This window comes from Tupaia chinensis, unplaced genomic scaffold (genome assembly GCF_000334495.1).
Source record: "Tupaia chinensis unplaced genomic scaffold, TupChi_1.0 Scaffold000238_1, whole genome shotgun sequence".
NCBI classification, from domain to species: Eukaryota; Metazoa; Chordata; class Mammalia; order Scandentia; family Tupaiidae; genus Tupaia; species Tupaia belangeri.
Genome location: NW_006159716.1, coordinates 3,053,353 through 3,068,981, shown reverse-complemented (window position 1 = coordinate 3,068,981; position 15,629 = coordinate 3,053,353).

Sequence of the window (15,629 nt, the reverse complement as noted above, 5' to 3'; positions counted from 1 at the left end):
TATGTTTATAAAAAAAAGCTTGTATATTTTTTTTTTTTTTTTTTTGAGAGGTTTTCACTATAGGGTGTGTGTGCTCGCCAGACACACAAAGAGAGACAGAGAGACAGAAAGCGAGAAATCATCCCCCAGGGGGGATGGCCACGCCGCAATCCTTTCTCCTCCATTCTCCTCTCGGGATCTTGGGCACCCACACACACACGCCCGGCGTGAGTTCTAAGCCACCGGGTCCGGGACGCAAACCACGGTTGACTACATGGGAGTCCAGCGACATAGCCATTACGCTAACTGCAGGTTCCCAAAAATAAGCTAGTTTACAGTGAGAAAATATTTCAGCAAGTTTCCTGGAGATCCACTTTTGGCAGAAATGGGATACTAGTTGCATTTAAAGTTCATCCATATACTGGAGAGAATTTTCAAAATTTGCAGCCAACAACTTCCTAGGGTTTCAGGTGAATAAAAGTCACCCTCCAAAAGTGAATGATTAACATACGAGTTTAGCAAAAAACTTAATGAAATATCATCCAGCTTTAGATCTCCTCTTTATTCAAGTTATGTTTGATACTGAACAAAAAACTAAATGTTGTGGCTATCTAGGTCAAATGAAAGGAACAGGCGATGTGTTTACAAAAATAACTGACAGTTCATTTGCAGACATCCTAAGTGGTAGAGATGATAAGCTTGAGCTCTTCAAAGTTTTTAATATTTATATTTCTTCTAATAGGCCTCTGCGTTATTACGACTTGTACTACTAAAGAATATCAAAAAGGCCCCTGTACTCCCGCTTGGTTTCCATAAATGAACTGCATAAGAAACTGCAACCTCATTTATTATAGATAAGGCTGTTTTGTTTGTTTTTCCTTTTTGCTAGGTTGCAGCCAATCACAGCAGGTAGGCTTTAGTCAATCACAGGCATCCTGCTTTTTAAACTGTGTTAATGCACAAACTTCGTAGTGTAACTAACCCAAATTGCTTTCTACTGCATTCCTTCATCTTCGTACATCACTTTCCTGTTCGGTACATGTCACTTTCCTTTTCTGGAACGTAAATATCGTGTGACCACAAGGCTACCAGGAGTTGCCCAGAAGTTGGTCTGGAAAAAAACTGCCTGTTTAAAATTGTGTTAAGATTTGCTCAATTAAATTCCACTAAATTAAATGGGCTGGATTTTTCTTTTTACACTCAAAAACCTACAAATATGACTACCATATGACCCAGAAATCTCACTCTTTGAAATTTACCCAAAGAATAGGAAAACAGTTGGAAATACACTTGCATCCATGTTTACTGCAGCATTATTCACAATTTCTAAGGCATGGAATCAACCAAAGTACCCAAGAACTGATGACTGGGTTGAAAACTGTGACACACATATGCTATGGACTATTACTCAGTCAGGAGAAACAATGAGATCCTGTCATTTGATTCACAGTGGGTAAATATGGAACACTTATTATTAGACAAAGTAAGCCAGATTTTGAAAGGCACACAGTGTATATCCCCACTCAATATGTACCAGAAATCTACATGCTATGTCAGAAACGGAAAGATCTGAAGCTATGCTAATAATGAGGATAAGTGTAGATACCAGAGACCATAAGGGAGGGAATAGATGGTAGAAGGAAGGTAGGAGAGGTGAAAGGAAGAAACATTTAACATACAAAAGAATATAAAGTTCTCTGTTGAAAATGATGTATATAGTAATATCCTTGATTGTCATATACTGTATGCATACTTTGAAAAAACATGTTGTGGGGGCCAACAGAAGGTATAGAGGTTGAGGTGTTGGATTCCCACATGGCTGACCATGGTTCGAGTCCCGAACCTGGTAGCTTGAAATTCATGCTGGGTGTGTGTGCTTGCGTGCCCAAAATCTTGAGAGGAGAATGAAAGAGAAGAGATTGTAATGTGGCCATCCTCCCTAGGGGTGACTTCTCACTGTCTGTCTCTCTCTCCAGTGAGTGCACATGCCCTATAGCAAAAAATCTTAAAAAAAAAAAAAAAAGTTGTGTGTTATAAAGATGTACAACAATGGGACCAGTAGGTGGCATGAAGGTTAAGGTGATTCAATTCTATATAGCTGCCTATGTGGTTTGATCACAGACCCAGGAGCTTGAAAATCATGCCAGGCACATGTACATGTATGCCCAAAATCCCAAGAGGAGAATGGAGAAGGGATTGTGGCATGGCCATCCCTCCAGGTGATTTCTCACAGCCCCATAGAATGATTTCTTTTTTTTTTTCTTTTTTTTTTTTTTTGAGATGTTTTTGCTATAGGGCATGTGTGCTCGCCAGAAAGACAGAGAGAGACAGAAAATGAGAAGTCACTCCCGGAGGAATGACCATGCCTCAATCTCTCCTCTTCCATTTTCCTCTCGAGATCTTGGGCACACACACGCACGCGTCTGGCGTGAGTTTAAGTCACCGGGTCTGGGACTTGAACAGCAGTCGACTACATGGGAGTCCAACGACATAGCCATTATGCCAACAACTGGTCCCAGATTTCTCAATCCTTCTCTCTCTCCTTTTTTTGTCTCTTTCGCTCTCTCCCTTACCCTCTTTCTCTCCATCTCTCTCTGGTGATAGCATATAGCAAATAGTAAAAACTAAAAAAGAAAAAAAAAAAAAAAAGATGTACAACCATGGCATGTAAATAAAAAAGAAGAAAAGAAGTTCAGAAGGTTGTACAAGCTAAAGGATAAAACACTTTTTAAAAAATCAGTTACAAAATTTCCAAACTCAGACTTTTTTGTGGTCCTAAAACAAAACAAAAATTATTAATAAAACCTGGTCATGACTTGTATAAGTCTAAAATCACCACTAGAGGGAGCAGCTAACCCAGTTGTCTTTGGATAATTTTACATGACCTAATTAAGGGGGAGTTCTGAGGAGGCAGAAGTTTAGGTGCCTTATTGCCACACCTCAACTCTCAAAAAGTTCGACCTCAGGAATATTTTCCACACTACAATAATTTTAACCTAAAAGGATTTTTTTCTTTCTTTTTTTCCAGTAGCGGCTGTAGTTGGCAAGGTCTTCCCATGGAAGCATAGGGTTGTCTTCCTGCTTAGCTGGCTCTTGACAGGGTGTATGATCTAGGGAGATCCCAGAGATCTGGGTCCCTCAATTAATGGGTTGTAGGTCTGGTTCTCGTTCCATTAGAATTAGTTGATTTCATATAACAGAAAACTCGAGGAAGAGTGGTTTAAGCAAAATAATAGTTCATTATCTTGAAAGTTCAGAGATAGGCACCTCAAGGCTAGTAAGAAGCTTTTGCATCACGAGATACTTCAATTCCTTCTCTATGTTTCCCAGCCCAGCTCATGCCCTCCAAAACAACAGCTGGAGCTCTGATCATCACATTTGTCTTCCAGACAAGAAAAGGTTTTCTTTCATTTACATTGCATCAGCTTTAACTGGTCTTCACCTCCTCTCTGGGAGTGACAGGGCTTGCTACCCCTACCCTGGTGGTTTGAAGCTTCTGTCCCAGAGAAAATAAAAGTTTATGTTCCCACTCCCCTTCTCCGCTTTTCACCCCTAAGTGACCGTGCCTCCAGTGTCCCACTCTGACTTCAGTCCTGCTCATGAGCACCTGATGGATGGTCCTGGGAGATTGCATGTGGGTGTGATCACTCCTCTTGGGTCTTGGGATCCCAGCAGTTCTGCAGTCATGCTAGCCTGCCCTTGACCGGTGACATTTGTTAAACTCTGAGCTGACTCGCTCTTGCACGCCGGTTTGGTATTCCGCATCCCTTCCTCCTTCTCTGTGAAGTAGGTGAGCTGGTCCTCTTGTCTCAGTTCTGTCTTCTTTGGATTTTAGGTGACTTGGTTATCTTGAAACTTCAGTTCTCTTAAAAAGTTCAGGAAAAGTTATGACTTTGGAGTATACCTATTTTTTCTTCTTGTTCAAATGGGAGCAGCGCTCATTCAAGCTTCCCACATCCAAGTCGTAAGCTGAAGTTGACAGGCAATATGTGAAGATGTAAAGACCGAGAATTTTCCAAAGCTTGCACAATCATTAAGCCACAGATACAAGATCATCATAAACTAAGTAAAAGAAAAAAACCTCACCTTGGCACATTGTAGAGAAATTACAGAACACACAACAGAGAGGAAGGAGCCTTCACTTGTAAAGAATTTTAAATAGTAGGCTTCGCTGCAACAATAGCAGTGCATATCAGGAGGTGGTAGAAGAATATCGTCAAAATACTTAGGAAATATAACTGCTAAACTAAAATTGTCCACCTACCAATGCTCTGACTCAGAGTTAGATTTATGTACGAAGAACAGAAAACCTTCAAAAGGCAGTACTGAAACTGTGTAGTTGTTTTTAGAGAATTCTTTGCTATAGAGCACGTGCGCTCACCAGAGAGACAGAAAGTGAGACTCACCCCCACCCCCACCCCCGGGGGGATGGCTATGTGGCAATCCCTTCTCCTCCATTCTCCTTCCAGGATCTTGGACACGCATGCACTTGGGCACACATGCACACGCACATGCGCCCGGCATGAGTTTTAAGCCACCAGGTCTGAACCGCGGGCGACTACGTGGGAGTCCAGCGAAGTGGTCCCTCAATTAATGGGTTGTAGGTCTGGTTCTCGTTCCATTAGAATTAGTTGATTTCATATAACAGAAAACTCGAGGAAGAGTGGTTTAAGCAAAATAATAGTTCATTATCTTGAAAGTTCAGAGATAGGCACCTCAAGGCTAGTAAGAAGCTTTTGCATCACGAGATACTTCAATTCCTTCTCTATGTTTCCCAGCCCAGCTCATGCCCTCCAAAACAACAGCTGGAGCTCTGATCATCACATTTGTCTTCCAGACAAGAAAAGGTTTTCTTTCATTTACATTGCATCAGCTTTAACTGGTCTTCACCTCCTCTCTGGGAGTGACAGGGCTTGCTACCCCTACCCTGGTGGTTTGAAGCTTCTGTCCCAGAGAAAATAAAAGTTTATGTTCCCACTCCCCTTCTCCGCTTTTCACCCCTAAGTGACCGTGCCTCCAGTGTCCCACTCTGACTTCAGTCCTGCTCATGAGCACCTGATGGATGGTCCTGGGAGATTGCATGTGGGTGTGATCACTCCTCTTGGGTCTTGGGATCCCAGCAGTTCTGCAGTCATGCTAGCCTGCCCTTGACCGGTGACATTTGTTAAACTCTGAGCTGACTCGCTCTTGCACGCCGGTTTGGTATTCCGCATCCCTTCCTCCTTCTCTGTGAAGTAGGTGAGCTGGTCCTCTTGTCTCAGTTCTGTCTTCTTTGGATTTTAGGTGACTTGGTTATCTTGAAACTTCAGTTCTCTTAAAAAGTTCAGGAAAAGTTATGACTTTGGAGTATACCTATTTTTTCTTCTTGTTCAAATGGGAGCAGCGCTCATTCAAGCTTCCCACATCCAAGTCGTAAGCTGAAGTTGACAGGCAATATGTGAAGATGTAAAGACCGAGAATTTTCCAAAGCTTGCACAATCATTAAGCCACAGATACAAGATCATCATAAACTAAGTAAAAGAAAAAAACCTCACCTTGGCACATTGTAGAGAAATTACAGAACACACAACAGAGAGGAAGGAGCCTTCACTTGTAAAGAATTTTAAATAGTAGGCTTCACTGCAACAATAGCAGTGCATATCAGGAGGTGGTAGAAGAATATCGTCAAAATACTTAGGAAATATAACTGCTAAACTAAAATTGTCCACCTACCAATGCTCTGACTCAGAGTTAGATTTATGTACGAAGAACAGAAAACCTTCAAAAGGCAGTACTGAAACTGTGTAGTTGTTTTTAGAGAATTCTTTGCTATAGAGCACGTGCGCTCACCAGAGAGACAGAAAGTGAGACTCACCCCCACCCCCACCCCCGGGGGGATGGCTATGTGGCAATCCCTTCTCCTCCATTCTCCTTCCAGGATCTTGGACACGCATGCACTTGGGCACACATGCACACGCACATGCGCCCGGCATGAGTTTTAAGCCACCAGGTCTGAACCGCGGGCGACTACGTGGGAGTCCAGCGAAGTAACCATTACACCATCTTCTGGTCCCGCATTGAAACAGTTTTGAGGTTTAGCTCTATTGCAGGTAAAATCCAGAGGTGTGTAGTCTAGGGACAAGTGGAGCTGTGTTCCCTGAATTTCTCGGGGCCCCAAGTTTCCATCAGCTCAAGATGTGGTACTTATATTCATGAGTAAAGCAATATCCACAATTTGTTTTTGGAAAACCATGGTCTTCAAAGATGGAAACCATTTGTTTAGTAAAGTAAAAATGTGGCCTTATATCAGCATGAAACATACTTCATAAAATGCTATCGTTCTGGGAATCCACATCTTTGGGAGCCCATGGCTCAAAGACTAGAGGAATGGCCCAGCTTTGGATGGGTTGGCCTGGCACCCAGGCCTCTTCTCTCTTTCCCCTATAGACTGCAGAGCACCTGAAAGAATACTAAAGTTGCTCTGCTAGTCTTCCCAGGCTGAGACACTACTTCAGCCGCCATCAATTAACTTCCATTCTTCCAAAACTTGCTCTAAGAATTCCTCCCTACTGCTCTTAATTGGACTGTTCTATATCTCACAACCCCCTAGCGGGTCATTATCAAAGAGGGTCCCGCTGGTTCTGGACTGATGGCTGACTGTCCTGGACTTCCTAGAGCTCCCCTCCACATCACCACCACCGAATCCATCCCGACACAGGCTTAGGATTAGATTTATCTTAAGCTATTTCATAAAGTTGCCAATGTACATGGTTTTGTTTTTAATTTCAAAGTTTAGTTGTTCATTACTAGAAAGTGAATGACTTTTTTTGAGAGAGAGAGAGAGATGTTTGCTACAAGGCACTTGTGCTTGCTAGAGACAGAGAGAGACAGAAAATGAGAAATAACTCCCTGGGGGAATGGCCATGCCACAATCCCTTCTCCTCCATTCTCCTGGGATTTGGAACATCCACACACGCATGCCTGGCATGAGTTTCAAGCCACCAGCCTTGGAACTTGACCCACGGTCAGCGATGTGGAAATCCAGTACCTTAACCACTATGCTATCCACTTGCCCAGAAAGCAAATGACTTTTGTATGTCAGTCCTAAAACCCGCAACTTTGCTATAATCACATATTCATTCCAGGGGTGTTTTTGTCCATTCTTTTAGATTTTCTACATATACAATATGAGAACAGAGATTGTTTAATTTCTTCCTTCCCTACCTGTATACCTTTTCACTGTGGTTTGTTTGAATATGTTGAAATTTCATGTATTGCAAAATTTGTTTGTTGAAATTTGCTTATGATGGTATTAGGAGAATGTTCACTTAAGCCAACTATGTGATTAAATGGTGAAGCTTTTGAGAGGTGATTAGGATTAGACAGAGTCATTAGGGTGGGTCTCCCATGATTGAGTCCTGACGGCTTCATAAGGGAAGGAAGAGAAAAACAAGCACAGATATACACAAGCTCTTGCTCTCTCGGCTTTTGATGCTCTGCACTGCTTCTGGACTCCACAGACACTCCCCCCACAAACACGAAGACCTTCACCAGATATGGCCCTTTGACCTTGGCACTCCAAAACTATGAGCTGAATAAACCTTTATTCTTTATTAATTACATAGTCCGTGGTGTTCAGTTGTTCGCAGCAGAAAAATAAGCTAAAACATGTTCATTGCCTCTTCTTGTCTTATTGTTAGCTAGGACTTCCGGTACGAAATTGAAAAACAGCAATGGTGAGAGGGGACATCCATGCCTTGCTACTGACATCAGTGAAAATCCTTCCAGTTTCTCATCATTAAGTATGATGCTAGCCATAGATTTTTAAAATAGATGTTCTTTATCAAGCTAAGGAAGTTCTCTTCTGTTACTACTTGCTAAGATTTTTTATCAGGAGTGGGTGTTGGATTTTGTCCAATGCTTTTTCTGCATCTGTTTCTATGATTGTGTGCCTTTTCTTTAACTTACTGATGTGATACATTACATTAATTGATTTTTAAATATTGAACTAGCCTTGTATACCTGGAATAAATCTTCCTTGGTTGTGGTACATAATTCTTTTTATATGTTGTTAGATTCAGTTGCTAATATTCTATTGAGGATTTTTGCATCTATATCCATGAGAAGTATTGTTTTGTTTTGTAAGTTTTTAAAAAGAATTCTTTTGTCTAGTTTTGGTATTAGGATGATGCCGACCTCTTAGAATCAGTTAGGAAGTATTCCCTTTGCCTTTATCTTCTGAAAGAGATTGTAGAGAGCTGGTATAATTTATTTCTTAAATGCCTGGTAGAATTTTCCAAGGAACCCATCTAGACCTAATGCTTTCTGTTTTATAAGGTTATTAATTATTTTTTAATTTTATTTATTTATTTTTTGGAGAGGTTTTTACTATAGGGTGCGTGCGCTCGCCAGACAGACAGAGAGAGACATAGAGACAGAAAGCGAGAAATCCCCTCCCCGGGGGTATGGCCATACCGCAATCCCTTCTCCTCCATTCTCCTCTCATGATCTTGGGCATGCACGCACATGCGCCCAGTGTGAGTTTAAGCCACCAGGTCCGGAACTCGAATCGTGGTCAACTACATGGGAGTCCAGCGACATAGCCATTAAGCTAACTGCTGGTCCCCAAGGTTATTAATTATTGATTCAATTGTTCAAATGGATATAGGCCTATTTACATTGTCTATTTCTTCTTGTGTGAATTTGTGCATATTGTGTATTTCAAGGAATTGGTTCATTTCACCTAGGTAATCAAATTTGTGGTCATAGAGTTATTCATAATACTCCTTTATTATTCTTTTAATTACCCACAGGATCCTCAGCAATATAATCTCTTTCAATTATGATATTAGTAACTCGTTGTCTTTGCTGTTTTCATCTTAGTAGTGCCTTAACATTCTATTAATCTTTTCCAAGAATTAGCTTTTGGTCTTATTGATTTTCTCTGGCTTTCTGTTTCTGATTTCATTGATCTCTGCTCTAATTTTTATTATCTCTTTTCATCTGCTTATTTGGACTTAATTTTATCTTCTTCTTCTAATTTCCTAAGGGGAAAGTTTAATCGATTTTAGATCTTTCTTCTCTAATATATGCAGTCATATTGCTTCAAGTATTTCCTGTTTCTTTCTCTATTTTTTTCCTCCTGCTGATATTGACTTTACTTGTATGTTGTACATTTTGTATTTGTCTCCGAGTTCTTAGACACCCTGTTACACTGTTCTTGTTATTACTCTTCCTTTTTTCCTGATCTTTTTTTCTCTTTGTTTTTAGTTTTGGACATTTCTATTGACATACTCTCAACCTCTGAGATTCTTTGCACAATCATGTCTGGTCTACTAATAAGCCCTTCAAAAGTGTTCTACATTCCTCATTGTTTTTAGTTACATGTTTTGTTTCTAGCATTTCTCTTTTATTCTTTGTTAGAATTTCCATCTCTCTGTTCACATTACCTATCTGTTCTTTTATTTATTTATTTTTTTGAGAGGTTTTTGCTATAGGGAGCGTGTGCTCGCCAGAAAGACAGACAGAGACAGAGAGACAGAAAGTGAGAAATCAACCCCCAGGGAGGATGGCCACATTGCAATCCCTTCTCCTCCATTCTCCTCCTGGGATCTTGGGCATGCACGCACATGAGCCTAGCATCCATTTAAGCCACTGGGTCCGGCTCAAACCGTGGTCTACTACATGCGAGTCCAGAGACATAGCCATTACACCAACTGCTGGTCCCCTCATCTGTTCTTACATGTTGTTTACTCTTTTCATTAGAGCTCTTAGAATGTTCATCACAATTTTTTAAAATTCCTGATCTGATAATTCCAACATTTCTTCCATATCTAAACCTGGTTTTGATGTTTGCTTGCTCTCCTCAAACTGTGCTTTATATTTTTTTCTTGCTAGCCAAACATCACATACTAGGTAAAAAAAAAACTGTAGTAACTCAGCCTTTAACATATGGTCATAACACGTGGGAGGAGCGGAAGTGCTCTGTGGTCCCATGATTAGGTTGCAGTCCATTAGCGAGCCTGTGCCTCTGGACTACAAACTTCACATTCTTAGTTGTTTCCCTTCTCTTAGGTGGGAAGGATGTTGAGAGGGGATAGGGGGTTGAATATTTCCCTTCCCCCAAGTAGATTAGGCTATGATACAACCCCACAGGTTAAGCTCTGGTAAAACAGTTTCTCCTGCACTGGAGTAGGCAAAGACTTCTTAAATAAGACACCCAAAGCACAGGCAATAATCCCTGAAATAGGTAGGTGGGGTTACATCAGAATAAGAAGTTTCTGCACAGCAAAGGACACAGTAGACAGTGTGAATCGACAACCCTTGGAAAGGGAGAATAATTTTGTAAACTATGTCTCAGATAAGGAACTGATAACCAGAATACACAGGGAACTCAAGCAGCTTACCCCCCCCAAATAAATAATCCAATTAAAAGATGAGAAAATGATCTCAGATTAAAATTGTTAATCCAATTAAAAGATGAGAAAATGAGCTCAGATTAAAATAAAAAATGTACAACATACAAGTAAAGTAAATATCAGCAGGAGGAAAAAAGAGAGAAAGAAACAGAAAATATTTGAAGCAATAATGACTGCATATATTAGAGAAGAAGAAAGACATAAAATCAAAAACTCTCTAAAACATACGAACACCCAAAAAGCATGTGAGGAAATGCTCAACATCCCTCATCATAAAGGAGATATAGATTAAAACCACAATGAGATACCACCTAACCCCTGTCAGAATGGTGAAGATTAAAAATATGATAAACGGTAAGTGTTGATGGGGTTGTGGTGAAAGGCGAGCACTCCTACACTGTTGGTGGGAATGTAAATCGGTTCGGCCACTGTGGAAAACAAGACCTTCCTCAAAGACCTTCAAATGAGACTACCATATGATTCAGCAATCCCACTCTTGGGTATTTACCCAAAAGACAGGAAAATACTCAGTCAAAAAAGCTCTTGCGTATCAATATTACATCATTATTCACCACTGCTAAGACAAGGAACCAACCCAAATGTCCACAAACAGATGAATGGATTGAAAAAGTATGGCACATATACTCCATGGAATACTATTTAGCCATAAAAAACAAGACCCTAGCATTTGATACAATGCTAGATTTATTGCTGAGTGAAGCAAGTCAGGCTATGAAAGAGAGATATTGTATGTCTCCACTTAATATATACCAACTATCCACACTCTGTGGTAGAGATTGAAAGATTGAAGGACATAAAAGCAGTGAAAATAGTTATGAACACTGGAGATAGTGTGGAAGGAGGGTGGGAGAAAGGAAGAATACAGGAAGGAAATCAGAGAAAAAATCAGGAGAGGCAAAATATTTGCGGGACACAGAAATGGTTTATTACCTGTTGATGATAACATGTATAGTGTTCTCAACTGGATTGGTCTGAGGTGTATTTCATGTTAGGTAAATTCTCTTTATAAGCCAAATAATGTATAGTGATCAAATGTTTAAAAAATAAAAATCATGATTATAAAAATCATTAAAAATGAAAAGTTTCTCCTGAAGGCAGGCCTTGTTAAGAAGAACACAATGCTCTGGCATATTTCAGAATGCACTCTCTCTGTCACAAGCAAAAGGGGATTTTTCTCCACTCCTCACCATGAAAACCTGATATAACTCCTAGAAGTAAAACTCATGAAAGTATGAGGACTTCCTTTGTCTAGTTCTCCTTGGGGTGGTTGACTCTCAAACTTTCCACTGAGTCTCTAGAAATTCCTTTACAGGTTAGGTTCTCCTACCTGAGCACTGGGTCATCCCCATAATGCTTCATAGTCTCCAGAGTAAGTGTCTATCTCCTCAGTATAGCTTTCTTTCTGTGTGGACTAACCAAGTCACCATCCAACGATGTGGATAAAGGAGCTTTAAAAAGAGAAAAAGAGAGGGGAAATCATCCCTAAACTAATTTTCCCATGAATTTCTAGATTGAAAATGCCACTCACTGTGCTGAGCAAATGGATAGACACGCCAAGGTCATCACTGTGACATTCCAGGACACTGAGAACAAAGAAAATACTAAGAAGTAAAACAATAGGTAACACATTATCATTATTATCGTGATCTCTCTAGACTTTTCAGCAATGGCATAAGAAGGTAATATAGCAATGCTTTCTAAATCCTGAAGATGAATGATTTCCAACTCAAAATATTGTATCAAACTATTAGCATCTGAGTAAAATAAAGGCATTTAAATAAAGTTTTTTTATATCAGAGGGCATATGTACATCCACGAGAGAGAAGAGGGAGAAAGGGAAGGAGAGAGAGAGAGAGCACCTTCCAATGGTACGTAGTCATGCTGCAATCCTTTTTTCTCCACTCCTCCCTCCTGTCAGGAAACTGGGCACACATGCATGCCCTGTTTCTTAAAGTCTCTAGAGATGGGACTCAAATCCTGGTCAGCCATGTGGAATCCGGCATCTTTCACATAGCACTTAACCACGATGCACAGGGCCTGCCCAATGTTTTTAAATATAAAAGATCTCAAAAGCACCTTCCATTCCCACTTTCTCCAGTAGTTACTAAAGGATTTGTTACATCAGCAGGAGAAGCTAAAAGATACAAGAAACAGGAAAACAGCATAGGGAAGACAAAGGGATAATGGAGAAAGGAGATTCAAATGACAGTTGAGTGCCAGGTGTGGAGAGCAACAAGTTCACACTGGGGAGTAGAGGCCGTGAAAGCCATGATTTAGGAAGATGGTCAAGAGCACATCTTCAGAAAAGATTCAATAATTTGGCCAAGAATTTGGCTACAAATTTGCATTCTGAATTATATCAGAACCTTAAAAAAATTTAATTTAAATTATAAGTGCCAGTTAAAACAATTATACAGGAAAGAAATAAAACATAGATGTTCCTCAACTTATGGTGAGTTCTACCCTGACAACCCATTATAAATTTAAAATATCGTAAATTGGGTACAGCAGATGGTATAATGGTTATGTTGCTGGACTCCCATGTAGTCAACTATGATTCAAGTCCCGGGTCCAGCAGCCTCAAACTCATGCCAATCTCTGGACTGTACATGCTCAAAATCCCAAGAGGAGAATGGAGGAGAAGGGATTACAGCATGGCCATCTTTCTGGGTGGGAGGTGATTTCTCGCTTTCTGTCTCTTTCTGTCTCTCTGGCAAGCATACGCACCCTCTCACACTCGCTCTATCACAAAAATCTCTCTCTTAAAAAACATTCTAAATTGAGGGGCCAGCAGGCAATGTGGTAGTTGAGGTAAGGGATCTACATGGCCAACTGTGGTTTGAATCCCAGACCCAGTGGCTTGAAAATCATACTGGGCACATGCGCGTGTGTGCCCAAAATTCTGAGAGAATGGAGAAGAAGGGATTGGAGCATGACCATGCCCTGTGGGAGGGTGATTTCTCACTTTCCCTCTCTGTCTCTCTCCAGCAAGTGCACACGTCCTATGGCACCCCCCCTCAAAAAAAAATTCTAAGTCTAAATGCGTTTAATATACCTCACCTACTGGACATTGTAGCTTAGTCTAGCCTACTTAAGTGTGCTCAGAACACCTACTTTAGCCTACAGTTGTACAGAACTATCTAATACAAAGCCTATTTTGTTATTTTTATTTTTTTATAGTCTGAAACAGTCACTGTTTATTTACTGACCAGATTACAAAAATAATCATGGTGAATACCTTAGTTCTTCTAATAAGTCTGTTGATAAGTCTTCCCTGTTGCCAGCATCTCCACCTTCTACAAAATGGGTGGTCTTTTTCTTTATTCCACCTCTTGGAGAAGATAATTTGAAGGGCCACAGGAAGTGATTTGCATCTTTTAAGTGTTTTCCAGCAGTATAGACCTCATGAATCAGATCTTCCATGCAGATGATGCTGAATTTACAAAGAGGTCGAGCAATCACGGTTATCTGTCAGAGCAATTCACTTATTGATTTTGCCATAGCCACGTTTGTAAATCAGTTCATTTACTGACTTCTGGTTTGGATAACCCCGTGGAATACGTGGTTCCACAATTCTCAGCATGTTAATAAAAGCCTAGTTGATTTTCACAGAGATGTCATTGAAGATCTGGTGAAGACGAAGAAGCTACATCACCTTGTAAACCTTTGGGCTCACTCCATTGATACCTCTGATCCTGATGCCAAATGCCAAATGCCAGTTTGGGTTCTGCAGGTACATAGAAGTTGCCAGCTTTTCTTGTCATCCTGGCCATGCAAATCTCAGTTCTGTACATCTGTCTATATTCCTTATGATAGTGCCTCGCTTTTCCATAGATAAGCTTTCTCCTTGCCTCTTGAAGCATCTTTGGAGCAAACTTCTTAGGTGCTTGATCTTCAGCTCCACAAAATCCTTCTCTTTTTCTTAAAGGTTTCTGGAATAGGATGAACCTTCTTCTTGGTGCCTTCTGCCACAGCAGAAGTATTTTTTCTTATTATTCTCTTGAATGCTCTCCACAGTTCCAGCCAGAAAAGAGGAAGCCAAAGCTTACTTTATAACAAAGGCGATCTGGTGTATTTTATTGAATACTGTACTGAAAGTGAAAAGCAGAATGACTCACTGCCATTGCCCAACATCCCCTATCACTACCCAGGAAAAGATCAAATCCAAAATTTAGGATCGGCTCCATGGTGCAGTGGTAATATGCCACTTAAGAGAAGCCATATTCCACATGGAGACCAGCCTGAATCCCCAGGCTGGTCAGCCTGAAACTCATTGGCCATGCATGCAACTGCCCAAGATCTGATGGGCTGCAGGGCTGGAGGAAGGGATTGTGGTGTGACAAGACTCTGTGGAAGGGACTCACCTCTCTCTCTCTCTCTCTCTCACTTGCCCTCATGTATATGCACACTATCATAAATGAAGAAATTTTTTTTTATTATCATCATAATCTTCTTTATATTACATTGGATTACATATAACTTTACATTGACTTCCATTGCTTTTTCAAAAGGGAATGCCATGCCTGTCAGTCAATACAGAGACATCAATCTCCCCGCTTTATCATTCAATGTCTTTTCCATGCATTTCCCAATAATTATTATTATTATTATAATTTTTTAAAACAGTCAATCACTATTTCTCATTTTGCTTGTTAAAAGACTTCACCCATCATGAAATACTTCCCAGACCACTCCAGTTGAGAATACTATACACGTCATCATCAACAGATAATAAACCATATCTGTTTCTCACTAACATCCTGCCTCTCTATTGTTCACTTGCTATCTTTCTCTCCTCTTCTCTCTTTTTTTTTATAGTTCATTTTTTATTATAATTTTTTCCCCATCACAACACACAAATGAATTTTCCATCCAAAATACACTGTGCATTGGCTCAATCAAGCACATCACCATATATGTTCTCAGCAAATAGTTTCCCAATTCTTGTGTCCTGCATACCTTGCCTTTTGTTTTACCATCCTAGATTCCCCATCCCCCTCCCTCTGTTATGACCCATCCTCCTCCCACATTGTCCCTGACATCCATGATTGCCCTCCGTGCCTCCCCACTCCCCAAATGATCTGTCAGTGAACTTAATTAGTCTAAATATATCCAATAGTTATCGCAGCTGACACATACCTATACATGAACTCAAGTCTGACTTTAGGCCTAAACCCCAGTGAGTAAAAAGAGCATATTATAAAGTAGAACCCAGCTGGGCCCATACAGCTC